This window comes from Larus michahellis, chromosome 5, assembly GCF_964199755.1.
Source record: "Larus michahellis chromosome 5, bLarMic1.1, whole genome shotgun sequence".
NCBI lineage: Eukaryota > Metazoa > Chordata > Aves > Charadriiformes > Laridae > Larus > Larus michahellis.
Genome location: NC_133900.1, coordinates 32,492,290 through 32,510,961, shown reverse-complemented (window position 1 = coordinate 32,510,961; position 18,672 = coordinate 32,492,290). Strand labels below are relative to the sequence as shown.

At 43.8% G+C, this 18,672-nt stretch overlaps 1 long non-coding RNA gene across 3 annotated transcripts in view; it reads right to left on the bottom strand.

The window, feature by feature from the left end:
• Positions 1 to 9,704, bottom strand: part of LOC141744148 (uncharacterized) — a 53,863-nt gene extending 44,159 nt beyond the window's left edge. For 2 of the 3 annotated variants that reach the window (XR_012587345.1, XR_012587347.1), the window contains exon 1: positions 2,873 to 4,308. This is a non-coding gene — a long non-coding RNA (uncharacterized LOC141744148). Of the gene's footprint in view, positions 1 to 2,872; positions 4,309 to 9,482 lie in introns of those variants that run through there. The other variant, XR_012587346.1, reaches the window with a different exon arrangement.
• Between the last annotated feature and the right edge of the window lie 8,968 nt (positions 9,705 to 18,672).

The window sequence follows — 18,672 nt, the reverse complement described above, 5'->3', positions numbered from 1 at the left end:
CGTTGTTTCTCCAAGTTGTGAAGATCGTTTCAAATTCAGATCCTGGCCTCGCAGGACTTGCAACATCTCCTAATTGCATCATCCGCAGGTTGTGTTTGTTTACTTGTTGTTCAGTTGTTAATAAAAATACTTAATAGGACCGGGTATAAGACAAGCTGCTGAATGACCTACTTGAAATATCCTCCCTGACAGTGATCCAGCGCTAGCTGTTGCTGCAGAGTTATTTTTCAACAGGCTACGCACCTACCCCATTGTAATTATATCTATACCATATTCCTTAGCCTGTCATATATGTCAAAAAGTGTTACTAAAAATCAAGCACTATTGCATTTGCTTCTATCTCTTTATTCGCTAGACATGCTACTGTGACAAAGAAGGAAATTAGATTGATTTGACATCAACTGTTCTTGACAAGCCTGTGTTTTCCTTTTTTTTTTTCCTTTTTTTTTTTTTCATCACTGTATCAGCTGGCTATTTGCAAATTGACTGTTTAATGATTTGTTCCTGAATCTTTTAAGGACCTAAGTTAGACTGACAGGTCTGTAATTCCCTGGGTCCTCCTTTTCCCCGTCCTTACAATATAATACACTGTGTTTGTCCCTCTCTTGTCTTCAAGGACCTCCTCTCTCCTCTGTGAGTTCTTAAAGATAATCACTAATGGCTCAGCAACTGCTTCAGACAGCACCTTAAGTACTCCGGGGTGAATTCCATCAGGTCCTGCTGACTGGAGTATATCCATCTTATCTAAATATTCTTTAATCTATTCCCCTCCCCTTCCAGTCTGTACTTTTGCCTCCTTGTAAAAATTAAGTTTAAACAACTGGTTGTGTCCCCTGGTGACAGATACAGTTCATAATTCAAAGCAATTAAAAATTATTCACTATGTCCTTTTACCAAGGTTTATATTTCTGTTCTCCACATTACAATGCTAAAAAAAACCCACCTCAGCAACCCCTATTCACTGGCTGCTAAACTGAGACACCACTCTTAAAGAAAGACTCAGGCTGAGGGTGGAGCAGAAAGAGGAAATGTGGCTAAAACGTTGTGTTTTTTTCATTCAGAATTTCAACATCCACTGACAGACCTGTGCTGATTGCAACAACAGAGGTTTCCATTTCTCCCCAGGCTATTCCTAAAATATAACTAGCACCTTCATATCTGAGACTGCACCTGTGGCAGTGTCCATGCAGCCAACACTCCTTGTAATGAACAGCTTGGTACTTTGAATTTGGGAAAGTGTTAGCGCTGTTCTAGACATGTGCTAAATTACAACATACTAAGTCCATGTGTTGTTTGTTTTGGTTTGGTTTGGATTTTGTTTTAATAAAACATCAAGATCTGCCAAAAGTCATGGTGGGTTTTCCATGTCAGTACCATGTGGACATCCACTTCCTTTGCTCTGTCAGCCACCTGATGCTATAGTACCCCGTAGGAAGGTAACTTGGGTTTCTACCTGTGATAGCTGAATAGAACAATCCTTACTGCTGTCTCTAATACAGTCTTTTTTTGCCCACCTTTCTCCTCAGTCGTTCACAATCATTACAGATCTGAGCGACAGTGAGTGCTTGCATACCAAGGCTTTCTCTAAAGTAGGGTGTTTGTTCATACAGCAAACACTCTCAGGTTTTCATCATCAGTTCAAGGGCTTTCTGCCAGAATAAAAGATATTTCATAACAGCAACTAATTTTTAGAGGTCTGTAGGTTTAAACCCAACCCCATTCCTAACAAGTCAAAATGATTGCAAGAAATCAGCTTTTAAACGAAGATCATTTGGCTCAAGTAAGTTTGACAACAAGCTAGCAGGGAACAGGAGAAAGCTGGAGAGCCAGTGAAGACACCCTGCTGTCCTCCCTATCTCCTCCACATGCCCAAGTCTTACAATGCACACTGTCTGTTGGACCCTGCTAAGCCTGGATGACCAGGCAGCATTGTTTGTGTCTTGAAACCCTGCTCACATCTCTCCTGTTTACCCACAGGGACCCCAATATTTGTGGCTCATCTGCAAGCATCCCCTTTACCTGATGCTGTAGACAAAGAGTACGTTAGGGTATGAGTTAGGATATGGTATGGGGTTGCTCACTTCCTTGCCTTCTCTGTGTCTAGAGGGGTATTTGAGACTTGACCTCAAGCCCTCCTACTTCTCAGTTTCACGTGTGTTATCTTAAGGCTTTAAACTCAAAGTCCAGTTACGCCAAAGTCTGAATTTCAGTGTATCACTACCAGCAATTGCCACATGTTTCTGAAACAAGGCAGCCCAAAAAACCTAAGATAAAGCTCGCAGTGGCTCAGAATAAGCCTTCTCATTTGAAGGGACCTGACTCTGGAAATGCACATTCAGGGGACATTATAAAACAAAAATTTAATCCTTCTTCTAAAAAGCTCTTCCTCTACAGAAAGAATGACATTTGAAATAAGAGCTGTATTGGGAATTTTCTAACCACCTTTTTCATCAAAAAGTATGATGAGTCAAAACTGACTCTTTTTTGCAGTAACATACTGGTTTTGGTAAAATTCTCACTGGCAGCATTGCTGAGGTCTAGAACAGAAATTACATGAAATTCAAGAAGTGGAGAGACACACCACAGAGCTGGCAATTGCCAGTTGGAAGGACACTCACCCACGACACCAAATACTCCCATTTGCACTTACAATTATCCACATCCTATATGAATACAATGATCATGAGACCTACCTTCTGACAGACAGAAGATTTTCAAAACCCCCACAACAGACTAACTCACTGCCACTTAAATCAAAAGAGATCGGAAATTCTCATATCTGGGATATTGTCCTATGGAAAACTCAACGTTTGAGCACTATTTGAAAGAATTAACGATCAGATATAACTTTCCCGTAATGCCTCAGACTTACGTTCTCATTTCCTTCTTGTCTGGAAGCAGCACTGTTGGGTTCCTCGGCTGGGACAGTTGGCTGACATCTGTTCTCTGCTGCTCGCATGGAACAATTATTATGTTCATCTGTGTTTTCTGAATTTGGGAAAATTATATAAAAGGAATGATTTTGGTCTCACGAATCTTCTATACCTCATCTGATATACAAACATAAATGCTACTTAAATGCCCCCTTTCTCTGAGCTTTACTGCCCATCCTCATATTTTAAACTTTGTCCTTTTTTAACCCTTGTCTTCTTTAATCCTTGTCTTTCCACTTCTTTTTTTTTTTTCAGACATTTTACTTTGAAGGACCCTTATCAGTCTGAAAATGTTCATATTTTTTTAAAGGCAAGAATTTGTCCAACCTACATTTAGGTTATCATCTCTAGATTTTGCATTTTTATCATCTATTTGAGGATGACTGCATTTTCATGCCTAATTTAAAACTCCTACTTGCAATTTTGTCTTCTGTTATAAAACCCCCTTCACAACTACTCAAGTAAGAAGATAAACAGTATGCTCTCCCATTGCCATTTTCCTCAAAGTTCAGTACCTCAGCAGGCCAACTTTAGCAGTAAGCTTCAACTTCTAAATTTTCCAGTTCTTGACGCCCCAGAGGACCCAAGACTATAAATCAGTTTAAGAACCAGTTGATAACGACCTATCAAACTGACAGGTTGGCCTTAACCAAACATTGAGTCAGTTTAGAAGCATTCATTATTTTTTCTCTTGTCTAGAATACCAGTAAACCTTTGAATTGAGGTTTTTATTATAAGTATCAGTAACAAAGTCAAGTAAACCTCCTCAGCAAGAGGGTAAAATTTGACTATTCTCATTGTCTTGGGTAAACAGTGCTGCTTTAGTGATTTTTAATGCTACACTTCGACTCCTTAGGAATGGTAAATTTTCCAGTAGAATAAATTCCCTACTACTGCATGAAGGATTCAGAGCTTCCCACTGAGCTGCTCAATAACTGTTTAAAAAAAAAAAAAAAAAAAAAAAAAAAAAAAAGAGGGGGATTCATTGTTATCTTTATCAGGAGGGAGAAAGTATAGCTCTCGGATCAAGCAGCTGCCTGTGGCATCCAATTATTTGTTTTCATTGCACAAAAGAAAAGGAAAAAAAAAAAAGAGTAAAAGAAAATTAGCTACATTGATTCACACATTGATTGCTGCCTGGGGTTTCATTTTTGGGTTGCCCTTGGGACTGCAGCATCAGCAGGAGTGGTTACTTAGTCACGAACGTGCTATGCAGCAAGTAACCCGATCGGTCCGTGTGAGGAGCACTGCTTGTTTCTGGTCTCTCAGTTGCACAAGGAGGAAACCCAGCTCCCCCTAATCACAGGCTCCCACAGCGGAGGACCCATAACTCACTCCTATGGCACATGAGCTACTACAGCTTTTATTATATGGTTCCCCAAAATTAAAAGAGTCTGTAGATCTTGGCTGTGGGATGGCCTGGAAGGGGATGCGTGTCCCTGAAGAGAAGGCAGCCCGGTTTTCCAGACTCTTGCAATAGGTCTGATGGTTTGATAGTTTTCAGAGAGGCAAAAGCCAAAATATGCTATTAGGAAATGAATATTATCCAAAATACAATTCTAGCAGATCACCTTAACACTGCTTTTTAAGCTTCTTTGAAACCAGGACATTTTGAACTGTATCTTGAAAGAAAAAAATCAATCTATAATGGGCTCCTGATTACAAAACCCTTATTATAATATGAGCACATATGAAAGCTGCAATCATGCTCAGCTTCCCTTTGTGCCAGAAGCCCTATAATAGAGGGATAGTGCCCTTTCTCAAGTAGTAGTTATACAAAAACATAATAAAAAAGTACAGTCTAGTAAGTCACCAGGAGGAAAGGAACAATTCTGGGTCAAGCCAGAAGAAAACATTAAAGCAGGCCAGAAATCCGCAGTTAGCTTGTATGCTGGTCACTGTTTTCAGCCAGAAGATAACACAAAACAATCTCTCCTTATTTAAAAGTTATCTCCCTGAAAGTGAGTTTGTAAAACATACCGTAACTTGCCTTACAAGACAGGCATACATTCTCCGTACTCCAAACAATAAATTCCTGTTGTTTGTGAGCAACTAGAGGAGTCTGTAGCTACACACTGCGCTTAGTATATATCCAAAGAATTGATATTTATGAAGCTGAATAGCTAAAAATGTTATGGGCATTACTTCAGGCTTCCTTCCACCAATAGTAACAAATTATTTCAAAGATACTGTATCCTTCAATATGCTGAGGTATAACAACTAAGGGCTCAGTAGAATTAGAAAGTGTTATGGTTCTGAATGTATTTTTTTTTCTATTGAAAAAAATTTTAGACCCATTGGGGGAAAAAATTATACTATAAGAACATCAAATTTCTAATGGTAAAATAGCATTCCCTGAAAAAAATAGAGCTGTAATTAGCCACTGATACTACATTACGACAATCACTATTTTTCTGTACCTCAAACTAATCATCAATTATTAGTCACACCTGAGCAAAAATCTGAATTCCTACACAGAAAGGAATTTCAGTATGTTTGATTAAAATGACTTTAAAATACAAATTCTAAAGCAAAGTTGACATTTTTTCAACATGTTAATTTTGACTGAAACAAAATGTTTCAGTTGTGTATGTTGAGGCAAATCAAAATATGTTACTTTGGCTCTCTTCAAAGTGAAACAGTATTTCTGCATGGCCTAACAGTGCCTCCATGAGTTGTGGTTTCCATGTTCCCTGCATCCTATCCCACAGTTGACCTTCCCATGCAAAATGTATTTCCTTTGTTGCAGTTTAGGTCTCAGATAAAGAAATTTATGGTAGGTTAGTTCTCACCAAGAGGCTGCCCAGTCCCCCCAAAATTGAGGGCACTCGTGGGACTGCAGGACACAGCTAAGCCAGTGTGCTACGTGCACCATCTTCTTCCAAGATGGACAGATACAGCCCAGTATCTGCAGTAGGGAGAAACTGGGCACACAACATGCATCGCCCAAAGAGCATTTTGGGGGTGGTAAAGATCAGTGCTGAACTCACTGAAAATACAGTATTTTGTTGCTGTGCTACAAACACGAAGATTTCAGTCTGTACTAACCCCACAGCCAATGAAAGATTTCCTTTGCATTTTCCTTTGTAAAAGTCTGATTGTGGAAGAACTACATTTCAACATGAAATTCCTAACTGTGCTGGTTTTGGCTGGGCTAGAGTTAATTTTCTTCATCGTAGCTATTATGGGGCTATGTTTTGGATTTGCGCTGGAAACAATGTTGATAACACAGGGGTGTGTTAGCTGTTGCTGAGCAGGGCTTGCACACTGTCAATGCCTCTTCTGCTCCTCACACCGCCCCACCAACGAGGATGCTGGGGGTGCACAAGAAGCTGGGAGGGGACACAGCCAGAACAGCTGACCCCAACTGACCAAAGGGATATTCCATACCATGTGACATCATCCTCAGCATATAAAGCTGGGGGAAGAAGAAGGAAGAAGAAGAACCTTCGCAGTTACGGTGTTTTGTCTTCCCAAGTAATTGTTAGGCGTGATGGAGCCCTGCTTTCCTGGAGATGGCTGAATACCTGCCTGCTGATGGGAAGTAGTGAATGAATTCCTTGTTTTGCTTTGCTTCTGCATGCAGCTTTTGCTTTACCTATTTATCTTATCTCAATCCACAAGTTTTCTCACTTTTACCCTTCCGATTCTCTCCCCCATCCCACCGTCAGGAGCAAGCAGCTGTGTGGTGCTTAGTTGCTGGCTGGGGTTAAACCACAATGCTAACAAACAGTGTTTACAAGCAAATGATGGGTCTTCGTGAGCCCAACAGCTGCTACTCAGCTGTTAAACTATCCAGTAACAGGTTAGCAATTTTTCATAATTGGAACCATAATATCAAGTACAAGGGGGCCAAACTGATGGCAGACAGCAGAACAAGGTGGTACCAAATCACAGTCCCTTACACAGCTCCTCTTTGCAAAAATAAAGATTTTTTTTGCCTTCTGGCAATATTCACACCTTAAGACCCTCCTTGGCTCTCCCAGACATCCCCAGTGACATCCCTCTCCCCCAGCGCTGCATCACTCTTACAGAAGACCTTGCAGTCAGCGTGCTGATGCTAAATAAGACCTTCATCTTTTCTAACCGACAAAAGGAAGCCTCCACCCTGGAGTCTGAAGCAGTATTTTTCCACTTGATGAGCTGCACGCAGCACATTGCCTACAGCAGCTCATTTGAACATTCCGTCCCCTGGGTTGGAGATGCTCACAGGGTAGCTCCTTGTGCCACCCCACCCCTTCCTCCTCCTCCTCCTCCCCTCTTGGCTGAGTAGAACCAAGCAACAGCCACGGTGAAATGGGGTGCTGCAGTGTCAGCATAGCACCTCGGCACTGCATTATCCCCCAAATTGAAGGGAAAATAAACAAGAGTAGCAGAGCACATCTTAATCTTAGCCACCGGTAGTGACAGCTTTACTCAATTTTAGTCAGCTACCGAGTACTTGGAATGAATTAAGCAGCAGAAGGAAGGACTGCACCCGGATCCAATAAAGTAGTAGGCACTGGGGCACTTCAGGGAGTCACTGCACATCTCCCTCTTCACATTACCACCGTGGGTTCCCCACCGCTGCCATCAGGCAGCTCCCGTCCACCAGGAAATCAGCTTCTCCAGCCACACCTATCACCAGGTTTCAGAAACAACTGTCAGTCCAGCTTGTCTCCACTGGACAGTTATGCATGCATGCCTGCCTGTCTTTATCTGCTTTGAAGAGCCTAATAAGAAGGCTTGAAATCATTAATAACTCCCAGCAAGTCCCTCTCACACCTTCAACTGAAAGTGGAGCTTGCACTTGGTCTGTGCTCCTGATCCCTCCCATGCTACATCAGCTATGACAGACACGGTGGGATGTACGGTTTCTTTGGAAGGCCAAAGGCGATTTCTTCTTTATATGTCCCAGAGGAAAGGAGCAGCTTCAGGAACACTTAACTCTGTGCCTGCACTTCTCAAAAAATTAGTAGCTGCTTTCAAAGGACTTTGGTCTCAGAGGTCACCTTAGTTGCAGCCTTCACATATGGAGGGATTGGATATTGTTGGTTGCAATAAGGAGGGGCTTTTTATTAATATTTAGGACCTCCCTCCGGTCAGAGATCAACTTTCAGACCCAAATTCTGCGTTTTGCACATCGTGTAAGCCATGAGGGTACTTACAGATGCAAACTTCCAAGCATGTCATTAGGGCATGAATTGGGACAGCTCTCGTCAAATCTCTGACTTTGACTGCGTTTTACCACTGCTGTTAAACTGTCACACATGAGCTGTAATCTGCAATCATGTCATCTAACTGTACATACAAGGCAAACAGCCAATGGCTCCTTCGTAAATCCCAACGCTCAAGCAGTAAGAAGGCTACGGACAGAGACTCTTCTGATTAAATCGAGCACAAACCTTCTCTTTACGACACTAATAAATAACTATTTCCCTGGGCACAGGACTGAAAGCACATGATGGAAAAAGTTCATGGCAGGCTGGAAGACGACATCTAAAGAAAAGCAAGTTTTGGCGCAAGGCAGCTGTTCCTTGTGGCTGCAGTATCTTCTCATTCGCAGGGCAATCATGGACTGTGTTAACTGGTTAGAAAATAGTTTTATCTAGATTACGGTCAAATTTATCCTGAAAGGGGTGGAAAACACTTCTGAAAAATCTGAAGAACATGCAAACAGCCTTTGATTATGCATCATTACAAAACTACCCTGATCCGAGCCTCTTTTTTTTTTTTTCCTCCAACCGTTATTTGCCTCCTCCTACCTGAAACACCCCCAACCCCTCGGCAACTCCCTCTTGAAGCTCTTTGCAACATCTCAAGAAATTCAAATGCCTGCTCTTAGAGGAAAATAGTTTCTAATTAAACATACCGTGTGGGTGTGAATGAAGCTGGGCCCACTCCTTGCCTCACTGATGTCAACAGAAAAATGTTTTTCTTTTTTACCACGAGCGTCAGCAGAGGCAGAGGCGATGGAGCTTTGAAGGAGCAGAGGTTCGCCAATACTGACAACTAACATGGCTTTTCTTTAGGTTTGGTGAAAGAGCCTGAAGTTTCCTAAATTTCAGACTTAGGGTCCAAGCTTGACTGGGAGGGTGTGGGCTGCAGGGCCAGGAGAGCCTCGCCGGAGGTAAGAGCGTGCCTGCTGGGCAACAGCTAGCCAAGAAGCCGGGTTGTTTGTCTAAATGTTAGCTACTTACAGGTCCACTCTGGATGTGAGCATCAGGGAAGAGAATCTTAAAATCCTTCCTCTGCTCCACATCAGGGCACGATTTGGTGTGGTTTGACTCAAATTTAAGTATTCAGGGAATGCTACATGGCATTTTTGTGGCAAAATAGGTTATTTTGCAGACTGAAAATCTACCTAAACCATTTTCAAATATATTCCTTTGTTGGTCTGAGGACTGAGTTCAAAAGATAATCCTATATTTCCTCATTTTTCTTTCTATTACAATCCTTCCACAGGAAGTTTCAAAAAATAAAAGAGAGCATTGTCAGTGCAGACAAACAGACAGACACAAATCTTGCCAACATCACAACTTAATACAGAAAGGTGAAGATAGAGCATACTTTCCTTTCATCTAGGTGGCAATGTCCTCAGGCCAGAGTCACTCTAGATGGTGTTCAAGCTCCTGATGATTTGATCTCCATCATTTCCCCCCTCATCTTCTTTCACACTGCTAACACAGCTCTCCGTGCCGCTCGAGCAGCACAACAGCATTTCAACCAGCATGGCTGTAGGTTCCGCTTGGTAGTAACTCCTCAGAAAACACCCATTTGGAAAACCGGAGGAGAAAAAATAACGAGCTGAAAGTTTTGCCTGACACGGCTAGGAACCACATAGTTTGTATGTTTGAGATAACTTTGCTTTACAACACCAGGGTGGATCCCGGTGGTGTTAGAAGAGAGGTTCTGGCTCTCCTCCAGATAAGCCTCCTGCACTGCATGCAAGAAAAGGTGAGTGTGCTGATGGGTACACCTCGTATTCCATTTAAATTCTCAGTTATGAACGCTCTAGTTGTCTTTGCAATAGTAGCTGGTAAAATTAGGGCCTGTAGGAAATAGGAAGAAATTAGAAATTTATTATATTTCAGTAACAGAAAATTACATTTTCCTTGTAGAGCTACACAAACTCTCAGAAAAAAATAATCAGTAGCTGATCTCTGGAGGTCCATGTAGTCCTTTATGCTCATCAAAGTTCATATTCCTGCACCTAACGATATATTTCCTTCAGACCTTAGCTTGTCTGGAGATGGGAAAAAGTGATCTGGTTTTTCATTTTGATGAGGCTAGCACTTCTCAAAGTTCACCTATGAATAATGTCGGCAGGGAGATGCGCATCTAGCTGATTCAGAAGACACATTTGTGTCAAAATCCATCTCTCCTGATTTTCACTGAAGTGCTTCAATACGCTATGGTACTTCACAAGATTGAAATAAATGCATTTCATAGCCGTGATCTCCCCAACTCCCACCTTCCCTACAACTATATTTCCATCCTCTTGTTGCAGAAATACCTGAGCCTGCTTTTGTTTTTCTTAACACGAGACCCAGGGCAATTTGAAGACTTGTGTCTTGGACTTGTTCCTCTACAAGCCGTAGCGCATCAGCACGGCAGCATCTCCCCTGCACAAGAGTAGCTCCAGGGCCCTTCAGGTGCTGAGTTTCCCAGCAGAAGAGAATGGTGCCAAGACAGTAATTTCTTGCAATAATTATGCTTCCCCCCCCCCAAATGTTAACATGTTGTGTTGGTTGTTCTGATTTAAGGCTCAGCTGGAGTTTTGGAAAAAAATATGCGTTTTCCCTCATCTATAAAGGACATCATGGCTAAATTTTTGAATTATCACAGGATATAGTTATGCACTTTAAAAAAAAATCCTGGAAATGAGATACTAATCACCTTCAGGAATACCGCTGAAATTGTGGCTCCAGCTGTTTTAACTTCCTACTCATCCCCTTGGAGGAGTGATTAAAGCCGAAGTCTGAGCAATTTAGATGCAAGGCTTAAAGGTATTCCCTCCCCCAGCTGCCATCCTAGCAAACATTATTTTTCTTGCAGAAAAGGCAGCAGACCAAGCTGTGTGATCATGCCTTAGCCGCCCTGGTGCACAATCCTAATGCCATCCAGTGGTTTTATACTACGTTGGCGGTGCCTGAAACGTAGGTACATTTTCTTCCTCCACCCCTGTGAGAGGGGCAGGCAGCCAGGAGGTGCTGAAGACAAATCTGCCATAGATTCCAGTAAAACCTTTGTTGGAAAGCACTAGCCCTGAACTGCATGTTCTCGTTAAACTGAACAGGGAGACCCTTCTCATTTCTAGCCCCTCTGCGACACAAGGGGACCTCCAGAAGAAGAGAGCATTGGAGACAAAGCATCCTTTAACCTTCAGGCTCTCAGAAGCCACCAGTGGCATTTCATACTGACTGCCTGAACTCCACGGTATAGAATATTCATGACATTAATACTTCTCATTAGAGTAAGTTGAAGGGTACAAGTGGAATAAAATACATTTTTTACTAGAAGAATTCTTTTTTTTTCACGTGTAAGGGTGAGCCTTACATACAGCACAGAAATGCTATAATGATATATAAGAAAGGAACAAAGCTACTGATAGCAAAGGACAAAGGTTTTTTTGTGTTAAATGAACAATATTATTCTTCAGACTTATTTAAAACTGAACCAGTTCCATCTGGCTTAAAGAGTTCTTCAATACTACGTTTCTGTATCATGCCAGGAAAGATTTGCTGTGCCCCTGGGATAGGAGCTGGACTCCTACGAATGTCATGTAGGAAAGCAGAATAATGAGTATAATGGGACAAACAAGAGAGAGAAAAAGAACAGAGGCATTCTCCAACTCCAACTTGCTCTCTTTTTTTAAACTGAATTTGAATTTTACTTACATAAAAGTGTGGAACAGATCTTGTTTTGTCTTGGATTTCTGTGACCTTGCCACAGCAGAATGGCTGGGCTTTGCCTATTTGCTGCATTCAGTCAGCACTGGACATAACAAGTACTAGAAATCCCACGCACAGAACTTGGTGTTCTGGAGGTTGCAATATCAGGTTAATCTTGGCAGTTCAAGCATGTCAAATAATCACTAGAGTTACAAATTCTTAATCAGTTTAAACTTAAAGTGGGGGGGTGAGTACTGGTTTGCCACCCTAACACCAGTGTTGGAGGGTTACACGCGTCTTGCATGGAAAACAGGTCCCCACTCTGCTCCCCGTATGTCTGAGCTGCTCCCAGCCTGACATGCAATCTGTCATGCTGATCTGGGAGCAGAAATTTGCCCCAAGCACAGAAAATGTTACTTTATCTCTTCAGTAGAAGATAAATTATTACTTTTTTTTTTCTTCCTGAAAATAGTTCCATTTCCGAGAAAAAAAAAATTATGTGGAGGGCTTGGGCTAGGGTATTTCCAAGCCTGAGTGACACAGGTTCCCCCTGCAATAGCTTCCAGGCCCCTTGGGAGGTTTTGAAAACCACAGGCTTGCTGTCAGGGCTAGCCCAAAAACAACCACACAAAGCGTTGCTGAAAAACATGAGGTTTCTTTGGTCCTGCAGTGAATTTGAAGTGGAAGAAGGGCCTGGGGAGAGGAAAGAAATGACAAAATGGGGGCAGCTTGTCAGTTGTGAGACCTCTACCTGAGGATGCTTGAGGGACCCTTAGATAAGCCTGATTTCCTGAAGTCGAAGAAAGGCATGAAGACAGAGAGGATGTAAGGAACTGACAGAGGAACAGGGGCTGATCCCTGTCCCTGTTTCGGTATCCCACGAAAACACAAGGAGATCTTACACTGGGACTCAGTATCATGCCTCATTGTTTCTCATTCTAGCAAAAGTTTTATCATGTCAGAAAAATGATTCGTGGTATATGACACTCAAAATTTTGATCTGATAAAATAGACCAAATAGTACAGTGTCGACGTGATCTAAAGTAGCATAAAACAGAGACGACCCACTCCTGAATCACTTAATTTTTCTTTGCGCAGAAAAAAGGGGCTGTCCTTTTTTCACTACCCTGGTTTGTCTCAGCGGATGCAGCACGCGTGCACACATGTATGTCCTTGTCACTGTACCCCTTGTGCCAGATGTCAGCTTTGTGAGTTGACCTTCACCACCCAGCATAGCTGCTCGGTGCAAAACTGCTGCATCACCTACAGCCCCCCATTTAAACCTTCTGCGACTGAAGCTATTCGTGGGTTTTCCACTGAAACACTGGGGAGGAATGAAATTCAACTCTGGCAGAGAGACTCTGCCTTTCAGCATTAGTCCTTTCCCAGTTTGTAGCTTCCCGCTCTCTCTTTTTCCCCTCTCTGTGGGGGAAAAATAGCCCAAACAACTTACACAGAAGTTTAGCCGCTGAGTAAAATTTCACAGCTTGCTATGGGTTTCACAGAATGACTCAAAGAGGCTATTAATTTGCTTTTCAGATTTTGTAGGTTTAAAAAAGAAATGTCTAGCAAGTCCTACAATCCTTCTACAGAGCCCTGCTGGTTATATTTCTCTTGGAGGCAAGTCTTTCCGTTCCTCTCTTCGGCTAGAAACCCACCACCTCCTCCATCTTAATTTAGATTTTACTTCTGACAGAGCAACACGAGATGCACCAAGGCTTCCTCAAGGGGCTGCATGCTGTTCTCCACGAACAGCAGCACAGAGTGAAATCTCGAGAGCGCGGGACGAGCTCTACACAGCATCGGAGAGAGATGCGCTCCCTCCCTCATACAGACCCCTTAGGTCTCTCAATTTTTTTTGCTTGAGATCAGGACCAGCACAGGCTTATTTTAGCTCAGGCTGTCCTGTCAAAACTAGACTAAGCAAACACAGAAGGCTCATCCAGTTTTGAAACGAACTTAATTTTACTTTAGAGAGAGAAAAGGGGGGGGGGGAAGTGGGGGGGGGGAACAGCCTGTGAGTCTTTGAAAAACGCTGATTAAATATAACTTCCTCCATAATGATTTGTTGCCATCTCTTGACAAAGATGATCTGGTACTTGCAACTTCCGCTGAATTTCATTGCTATTGTAGCTGAACTTGGGGGAAGTGACAGGGGAAGGATATTAATATATCTTGGGGCTGAGGGGGAGCTGTTTTTCAAATGAGACAGAAGCAATGAGTGTTTTGAACACCTCATACTTCAGTGAAATCCAATTTTCTGTCACAGGTTTCGCTCTGAAGAAAGAATGCGCTTGGAAGTCAGAGCCCAGGATGCTAAGCGGCATCTCTGAGCTGCATAGGAGATGAATGCTTTCTGCGCCTTTGCTGCTTGCAAACGTACCCTATGGTCTGTAGCAGGAGCAAGCATCAGCCATTGGTGCAAGGCTTTGTGCTCAGAGGGCTTTGCATAGAATCCAAATTGCAGCTTAGAGTTCCCTTCGAAGGCTGAAGAAAATGGCTGTGAATTCACAGAATCATAGACTCGTGGAAAAGTTTGGGTTGGAAGAGGCCTTTAAAGGTCACCTAAGTCCAGCCCCCTGCAATAAGCAGGGACATCTTCGACTGGATCAGGTTACTCAGAGCCCTGTCCAACCTGACCTGGAATGTTTCTGGGGATGGGGCATCTACCACCTCTCCGGGCAGCCTGTGCCAGTGTTTCATCACCCTCATCGTAAAAAATTTCTTCCTTGTATCTAGTCTAAATCTACCCTCTTTTAGTTTAAAACCATTACCCTCGTCCTATCGCAACAGGCTCTCGTAAAAAGTTTGTCCCCATCTTTCCTGTAGGCCCCCTTTAAGTACTGAAAGGCTGCTATAAGGTTTCCCTGGAGCCTTCTCTTCTCCAGGCTGAACAACCACAACCCTGTCTCCATAGGAGAGGTGCTCCAGCCGTCTGATCGTTTGTGTGGCCCTCCTCTGGACCCACTCCAACAGATCTATGCCTTTCCTGTGCTGAGGGCTCCAGAGCTGGACACAGTACCCCAGGTGGGGTATTACCAGTGTGGAGTGGAGGGGCAGAATCACCTCCCTCGATCTACTGGCCATGCTTCTTCTGATACAGTTCAGGATACAGTTGGCTTTCTGGGCTGCGAGCACACATTATTGGCTCATGTCCAGCTTTTCATCCACCAGTAGCCCCAAGTCCTTCTCCTGCTGTGAATCCCGTCATCCCCCAGCCTGTATTGATACCAGGGGTTGCCTCAACCCAGATGCAGGACCCTGCATTTGGCTTTGTTGAACCTCATGAGGTTCACACAGGCCCACTTCTTGAGCTTGTCCAGGTGCCTCTGGATGGCATCCCGTCCCTCAGGCCTGTCAACCACACCACTAAGCTTGGTGTCATCCACAAACTTGCTGGGGATGCACTCGATCCCACTGTCTATGTCATTGATGAAGATGTTAAACAGTACTAGTCCCAATACAAACCCCTCAGGGACACTTCTCCCTCATGCTTGAGCGGATCAGGAATAATGCACGCCTTCAAATGTTTTGAGAGGTTAGGGCATCTCTGGTGACACAACAGCTCATGAAGGCAGGCTCGGCCTTCAGCTGGGATAAGCTCTGGCCAGCAAATTTCTGCATTTAACCCTTAGAGTCCCCCGTGCCACGTCTGCTTGTAAGCTTCAGTTGACCCTGAGGGAGACAGGCATGGGTGAGAGACAAGGGGGGGAACAGAGGGAGCCCACATTGATGGGTTACAAACTTGAATTGTTTGGGATGGGAAAGCAGCCCGCAATCTTTTGACCAAAATTGTCCTGGCAAGAAGCATGATAATAATAACTGCCCTTTTAAAAGGATAAAGGCAAATCCCAGCGCCGAGGCTGGTAGGATCTCTGAATTCTTTGCGGCTTAATCACAGCAAAGCAGTCAACCATGAGGGTAGCTCTTAAAGGATGTGTGACAAACGTGCTGGGCTTGCAATACAGCAAACCTACAGCTATTTATTGTTTCCTGGCTTTTAGGTGGGTGCAAGACCATGGTGGTGGCAAGAAGTCACGTTGAAAGCATTAGTGGAAAGACTCTCATTGCCCTCCCATTGAGGGCAGATCCTTAGGGCAGAGGTCTCTCTCTTGGACTGAAATATTTCATTAACTGCAACTGAATTAGGTATAGCTAAGCCCTCAGATTGTGTCCAGAAGAAATAATATGCATTTTACCTCCTGCCCCATTCACCAGTATAAACAAATTAGAGATACACTTTAAGCATGTCATAAACCACTCCTCGCTTAAATTTATGCGGTCTTAATAGCACTGCATTTAGAATAAACTCCCAAGTGAGATAAACACAGTCAGAAAATAAGGCTTTTGCTCTCCTGGAAACAAAATATATTCTTTTGTCACTACTAAATAATGAGAACATTAGTACAAAACATCAGGAAACATTTAATAGGGCGTAAGTGGAGGATTTAGTAAGAAGAATATGTAACAGCAATTTTTTTTCTGTCCGACGGAGAAGAACTTGGGAAAAGCCATGCCATACAAGACACCAGTGTGTGGCCCTGGTTGTCACTTCTGCCTCCCCACCCCAGGAGCAAGACCCATGTACAAGCACAAAAGCTGTTCCTTAAAATACGGTCAGTGACCTGAATGCAGGAGCTGCTGGAGCTTGAAGCTTTGTTTTATTAATCATTTTTCATGCATTTAGTTGAGGATTAGCATAGGCTGCCAGCTTTATCAGCATTAATTTAGAGTACCTTGAGGTATTGAGGACAGAGCTGTCTGCTGCTCATATAATGTCAGTGTGTCGCCCCCACCCCCTGCTCCCCCAGCCCCGTCTGCTGAGGATTAAGAAACCATTAGGCCAAAATGAACGCTTCAGATATGCAGCGCTTGTTACAGCTTTGCGGTTGCAGCAGAGGGGAAAGGAAAACACGCAGAAAACGGCACTTGCAGGTCACTTTGCAGCCAGAGGATGGCTGGGGCTGCGGCAGCAGCAAGCCCTGTGCACCTATGCTGCTGTAGTCCCGTCCCCCCGAGCAAAACTGATACCTCCAGAAGAAAACACAGCCTCCTAGCAGCACAGAGGCCCACAAAGCTCATTAGTAGAAGCATCACGTCTTTAAACAACAAGGCTAAAAAATAACTGAGAAAGATGAGAGATGCATCCTTCAGGCTGCAGCACGCAGCCTCGGCAGGTACCTGTGCAGCTCGCTCCCACGCAGCTCACATACCTTCTGGCTGGCTAACCACCTCTTGACAAAGCAAGTCCAGCAAACTTGAAGGGACATGCCCTCCCCTCTATCCCACTGGTACCTTCAATAGATTTTTTTGCCACGGCAAAGGTTGCAATCTGCATAGGGCCTGGAAACTATCTTGGGAGCAGAAAGTACTGTGGGACGGTTTGCCTACAGCCTGAAATAGTCAGCTGCAGCTGTAACAACACAGCAATTAACACCTCCCTAGTTGAGCAATTAATGGTTCTCTACTTCAGAAGGATATCTGGGCATAGAACCGCTAGAAGAGCTGAACATCTTCATTCATCATCTAAATCCAAGGAGGCCTGAATCGGCAACCACCACCCACATCTGCAAACACTTCCTCCTGGCTGAATCCAGGCAGTGGGGCAGAATTCAACAAAAAGTCCACAGGAAACCTCTAGCAGCATTTGAGAAGCTCGTATCTCTGCGTAGTGTAACTACCTAGTCTCAATCTAAAGCACCTGCCTCCCCTTGGGCTTGTTCCATGTGCCAAGAATACCATCAGGTGTCTTCAAGCAGAAGGGCTTGGAACTGTAATCAGATCAGAGGGACAATCTGGGCTCTGGGAGTGACTGAGCACCCTCAGAGGCCTCTTTCCACCAGAGCATACAGCAGACCTGGAAGAGTAACTGTACTCTTGTGTTTGTCTGCAGTACGCTCAGCGTTTCCTCTGGGATGCAATTATGAGATGAGAACAAATTAAATTCAGAGGTAGGTGCACCACCTGCACGGTAATGTTGTCACCCTACCATAAAATAAAAGACAAAAATCTCTAGAAAGTCATGATGAGGAGAACATTAAAAAGTAGCTACGGTTTGCCAAAACCGGGTTTCTTTACACCCAAGCCCTACTTGACCCAAGAGTCTTTTACCAACACTGAAGCAGAGTATAAAGAGCTACCTTGGGCCTGGCTCATTTATCAGCCGAAAATCACAGTCACACACACACCAGAGTTTTATCTGGTGCATCCACATAGCTTGGGATCTCCTACAAGCAGCTGTGCTCCTCACTGACCCCTGCCAGAGATTATGGCCCTCCCAGAGCAGCAGCCTCTCACCGTACCTCAGTTACAACCAGCTGACCACTGCCAAGCAGCTGTTGCTACTTTGGCTTCTTTGGATGGAAGGGGGTTCAAGAAGACCTACCTGATCCCCTGCTCTGGCAGGTGGTAGGTGGCAGTCTTGAGGTGTGAAGAACAGCAGCTTCAGCCAGCACCGCAGCAGCTGGAAAAAAAAACATGAGATAAAGCTATGAACCAAAAGATGTTTTCCCATGCTGGTGTACCTTCTTGGCTGGCCACGTCATGCCCACTGGGCCAGCACATCTGGGCTGCCCACTGCTTATGGGCTTCTTACGAGAGGCTGCCGTGCATTTGTACCCCTTGTAGATTTTGGCGTGTGTCAGTCAGAGAAATGGCTTCTGGAGTCATGATAGTGACTTTGTACTGATCTTAGCAGTAAGGGAAGGCATTAACTGATGTACTGTTTAAGTCTAAGACAAAAGCTCCCTCAGCATAATTACTCATGATCTATGGAAAGAGTATGTTATGCTGTGTTGGTCAGACTGGTCCCTAGCAGGCAGGGGCTGCTACTGACAGGAATGAACGAGCAGGTAGTTAACATGTTT